This window comes from Cnephaeus nilssonii (assembly GCF_951640355.1).
Source record: "Cnephaeus nilssonii genome assembly, chromosome: X".
Classification (NCBI taxonomy): Eukaryota; Metazoa; Chordata; class Mammalia; order Chiroptera; family Vespertilionidae; genus Cnephaeus; species Cnephaeus nilssonii.
The window spans coordinates 49,391,474-49,397,060 of NC_137071.1; the positions used below are offsets into that span (position 1 = coordinate 49,391,474).

A 5,587-nucleotide genomic window follows, 5' to 3' on the forward strand; every position below is an offset into this window, starting at 1 on the left:
GAGTCTAGATACAGTTCAGAAATGCTCATGTGCATGATTTACAAAATAGACTTCTGACATTGTTTTCAAATTAAAATAATATGTCATAGTGCCTAAGAATTATGGATTTGAAGCCAAACTCCTATGCTCAACTGGCTCTTTAGGCAAGTCGCCTGGGCCTTAGTCTCCTCATTTGTAAATATAGGATAGTAGGATCATCATAAAAATTAAATGAAATATATTGTGAAGTGTTTAGAATAATATCTGGCACGTAGTAAGCACTCAGTAAAGGGGAGGTGTTCTAATTCCACAGTTCTCCAGTTCCTAAATCACAGTCTGTCAGTGTTATACTTCAAGTAGAAAAGTAAGCATGCTGCTAAATCAGTGAATGCAAAACTATTAGAAGTAAGTATGTCCACTCCGGGAAGACCAGTTGACCACCTAGTTAGTTGACCTTCATCCCAACCATGGTCTCAGTCTCAACAATCAGTTGTGTCCATACCTTAAATCAAACTGAAATGAACAATTACTAATTTATTGATCAACAATGAGAAATTTAACAAGTAGGCAAGTACTTATATTTGCTCATTAGTGCATTCTCTACTAGTTGACAGATCTACATGAGAAGTCATTGTAATCAGAATGTTGCTCAGTCAGGGAGGAGAAAATTAGAACCAGGACAGTAAACTAGATTTTTACTTTTAACTTTTTACTATGGAAAATTTCAAACATGCTTAAAAGTAGCCCTCGCTGGTTTGGCTCAGTGGATAGAGCGTCAGCCTGTGGGCTGAAGGGTCTCAGGTTCGATTCTGGTCAAGGGCACAGACTCAAGTTTTGGGCTCGATCCACAGTAGGGGGCGTGCAGGAAGCAGCCAATCAATGATTCTCATCATGTTTTAAAAAAACATGCTTAAAAGTAAAGAACCCCTCAGCTGGTTTTAACAATGATCAACATTTTGTCAGTCCTTTCACCTGTCCTATCCCCTTTCTTGTGGGGGAGGTGAGAGGGGCTGTAGTATTTAAACAAATCCCAGCCCTGGCTGGTTTGGCTCAGTGGATAGAGCGTCAGCCTCTGGACTGAAGGGTCCCGGGTCCATTTCCAGTCAGGGACACATGCCCAGGTTGCGGGCTCAATCCCCATAGGGGGCGTGCAGGAGGCAGCCTATCAATGATTCTCATCATTGATGTTTCTAGCTCTCGCTCTCCCTTCCTTTCTGAAATCAATAAAAAAAAATTTAAAATAATAATAATAAAGTAAAATTGTTTTAAAAAACAACAAAACAAATCCCAGACATCACATTTTACCAGTAAATTCTTCAGTGTGTAACTATTATGGATAAAACCCAAATATAAATAACTCCTCTACCTTTATCATATATTTGAAGCCTCTTGAAGTTTTTCTTCAAGAGATTATTTCTTCTCATTTCTTCTAAGTGTTGGGAATTTCCATAAGGATGCCATTCATTTCTATTATTCCGCTTTCATAATAATTTAAATAGTTACCATTTATTGACCATGTAATATGACAGATATCATGTTTTATGTATTAGATTGAACCATATGAAAACATTTTTGTACATCAGATGAGCCCGGCCAGTGTTGCTCAGTGGTTGAGCATCGACCCATGAACCAGAAGGTCATGGTTTGATTCCCAGTCAGGGCACATGCCCGGGTTGTGGGCTTGAATCCCCAGTGTGGGGAGTGAATGCAGGAGGCAGCCAATCAATGACTCTCATCGCTGATGTTTCTATCTCTCTCTCCCTCTCCCTTCCTCTCTGAACTCAATAAAAATATATTTTTTAAAAATGAGATTGAATATAGGCAATTTCATATGGTTCAGCTTAATACATTATCTTCTTTAATCTCTCAATAACCCTGAGGGTAGGTGGTAGTATGCCCATATTTTTTTTTAAATATATTTTTATTGATTTCAGAGAGGAAAGGAGAGGGAGAGAGAGATAGAAACATCAGTGATGAGAGAGAATCATTGATAGGCTGCCTCCTGCACAGCCCCCACCAGGGACCAAGCCCACAACTCAGGCATGTGCCCCTGACCAGAATCGAAACCAGGACACTTCAGTCCCCAGGCCAACGCTCTGTCCACTGAGCCAAACTGGCCAGGGCTTTATACCCATTTTTACAGATGAGAATAATTGACTTTCCTAAATTCACATTTATAAATGGTAAAACCAGGATTTGGATACAGGTCTATCTGTTTCTAAAACCTATGTGTTTTAACACAATACTGCTTTTATTTTAAATCATTTTTTTCCATTACAGTTGATACACATTATTATATTAGTTTCAGGTGTACACCCCAGTGATTAGGCATTACATAACTTACTAAATGATCATCCCAATGAATCTCGTACATATCTGACACCATACATAGTTATTAGAATACTAGAGGCCCGGTGCATGAAATAGTGCACTGGGGGTGGGGGTAGGTCCCTCAGCCCGGCCTGTGCCCTCTTGCAGTCCAGGACCGCTTGCTCCTTACTGTCCACCTGCTTGCTGCTCCCTACCTCTTGGCTCACTGCTCCTTAGTGTTGCTGCGGAGGCTCCTGCCACTGCTGCTGCACTCACCAGCCCTGAGCCTGGCTTCTGGCTGAGCGGCTCTCCCCCTGTGGGAGTGCACTGACCACCAGGGGGCAGCTCTTATGTTGAGCATCTGCCCCCTGGTGGTCAGTTCATAGCGACCAGTCATTCCACCCTGTGCATGACATTTATGTAGGGGGAGGGGTGGGAAGTGGGGGGGGTGGGTTTTCAGCCTGGCCTGCGCCCTCTCGCAGTCTGGGACCCCTCAGGGGATGTCCACCTGCTGGCTTAGGCCTGCTTCTCCGTTTAGGAGCCCTTAGCGCTGCTGCAGAGGTGGGAGAGGCTCCCACCACCGCCACTGCCGCTGTGCTCACCAGCTGTGAGCCCGATTCTTGCTGAGCGGAGCTCCCCCTATGGGAGCGCACTGACCACCAGGGGGCAGCTCCTGCATCATAGCGACCTGTTGTTCCACCATTTGGTCGATTTGCATATTACCCTTTTATTATATAGGATTATTATGTAGGATTACTGACTATATTCCCTCTGTTGTACTATACATTCCTATGACTGTTCTGTAACAACCAATTTGTACTTTTTTTAAAAAAATATTTTTTTATTGATTTCAGAGGAGAAGGGAGAGGAAGAGAGAGGGGGAAACATTAATGATGAGAGAATCATTGATGGGCTGCCTCCTGCAGGCCCCATACTTGGGACCTAGTCCACAACCTGGGCATATGCCCTGACAGGGAATTGAACCATGACCTCCTGGTTCATAGGTCGAAGCTCAACCATGGAGCCACACCAGCCAGGCCAATTTGTACTTCTTAATCCCTTCACCGTTTTTACCCATCCATCCAACTCCCATCCCATCTGGCAAACGTCAAAATGTTCTCTGGATCTGTCTCTTTCTGTTCCGCTTGTCTGTAGATTTTTAAAATGTTTTTATTGATTTTTAGAGAAACAAGAAGGGAAAGGGAGAAGGGAGAGATAGATGGAAACATCAATGCGAGAGAAACATTGATTGGCTGCCTCCTGCAGGCTCACTACTGGGGATTGAGCCCACAATCCAGGCTAGTGCCCTGAATAGGAATCAAACCAGTGACCTCTTGTTGCATGGGCCAACACTCAACCACTGAGCCCCACCGGCCCCACCATTTATTTTGTTTTTTTAGATTCAATTTTTGATAGATATGTATTTATTTCCATTTAATTCTTCATATTTTTAATCTTTCTTTCCCCTTTTCTTAAAGAAGACCCTTCAATCAGTTAACTGCCATGCGTCCAAAATGGAAACCATCCCCGTTTCTTCCATATGTGCTGGAATATTTACGAACTTAAGTTACCATAATTTTCTTTACAAACCCAGAGATGTCACTAACAAGTCTGATTTTAAAATTGGGCGACCAGAGTTGATATGCGAGGTTTGCGGCTATAGACACACGTGTGTGGGTAAGGTCTGCTGCTTGTGTCTATAGACGCTTATGGCGTACAAAGGGTTAACATTTCATGTAATAGTGGTTTGGTAGTGATGAACTCTTTTAGCCTTTTTTGTCTGGGAAACTATATATATAGTCTTTTTTTTAAAAAAATGTATTTACTTAGAAGCATTCAGAATGTCAACAAAACAGCTGCAACTTTTTTTTTTTTTTTTGCAATTAGAGAGTGGTATTCAGTTAACAGAACAACAATTATTTTGTATAAGCTGCATCAGAGACAACTGAAGATGAAAAAACTACCATCCCCATATATAACTAATTTGTGCTGTGCACCAACAAGAACCTGCTTTAAATTTCCATGCCAATTTACAACCCCCATACTGTACCAGGCAAGGTTAGTGGCTATTGAAAATACCACCAGGACAGGGCTATCTAAAGACACATTCGGTAGTGGGTCAACTATACAAAAAAAGACACTGTACAGTTTAAAAACAAATCTTACACAGCCTTACATTTCAATTTTTTTCTTTAAAAGGAGTGAGTTGTGTACAGGGGGGGTTAAATGCTTTATAGACAAGAAAAAAAAACTGCGCTAGAATCAACTTATTCATCATCATCTTCTTCTTCATCTTCTTCCTCCTCCTCATCTTCCTCATCTTCTTCCTCTTCCTTCTTTTTCTTGCTTTTTTCAGCCTTGACAACTCCCTTTTTGGCAGCATCAGGCTTTCCTTTAGCTCGGTAGGCAGCAATATCCTTTTCATATTTCTCCTTCAGCTTAGCAGCCTTCTTTTCATAAGGCTGCTTGTCATCTGCAGCAGTGTTATTCCACATCTGTCCCAGCTTCTTTGCAACGTCACCAATGGATAGGCCAGGATGCTCTCCTTTGATTTTTGGGCGATACTCAGAACAAAACAAGAAAAAGGCCGAAGGAGGCCTCTTGGGTGCATTGGGATCCTTGAATTTCTTTTTTGTTTCCCCTTTAGGAGGAATATAAGTTTTCATTTCTCTCTCATAACGAGCCTTGTCCGCCTTTGCCATGTCTTCAAATTTCCCTTTCTCCTTAGCAGACATGGTCTTCCACCTCTCTGAGCACTTCTTAGAAAACTCAGAAGTTGAATGAAGCATCTGGGTGCTTTTTGTGTTCCTCCTGGCAAGTTTGCACAAAGAAAGCATACGATGACATTTTGCCTCTCGGCTTCTTAGGATCTCCTTTGCCCATGTTTAATTACTTTCCCTCAGTGAGCACACATTCACCCAGTGCCCGGCCAGCTCACACTTGCCCCGGCGCTGTCTCTATGGAGCTCATTGTACTGCAATGGCTGTGAGAGCGGGAGCCAGACGCAGCCTCCTCACTCTCTCCGCTCTGTAACCTCTCTATATATAGTCTTTAGATTCTAAATGATAGCTTTGCTGGATTAAGTAATCTTGGTTGTAGGTCCTTGCTTTTCATCACTTTGAGTATTTCTTGCCACTCCCTTCTGGCCTCAAAGTTTCTGTTGAAAAATCAGCTGACAGTCGTGTGGGTGCTCCTTTTTAGGTAACTAACTGCTTGTCTTTTGCTGCTTTTAAGATTCTCTGTCTTTAAACTTTTGCATTGTAATTATGATGTGTCTTGGTGTGGTCCTCTTGGGTTC

The 5,587-nt window shown here is 42.3% G+C and overlaps 1 pseudogene across 1 annotated transcript; it reads right to left on the bottom strand.

Moving 5' to 3' along the window:
- Window positions 1-2,764: 2,764 nt before the first annotated feature.
- LOC307095886 (high mobility group protein B1-like) lies at window positions 2,765-5,332 on the bottom strand (annotated as a pseudogene). The gene has a single exon. The product of its transcript is annotated as a high mobility group protein B1-like (transcript).
- Between the last annotated feature and the right edge of the window lie 255 nt (window positions 5,333-5,587).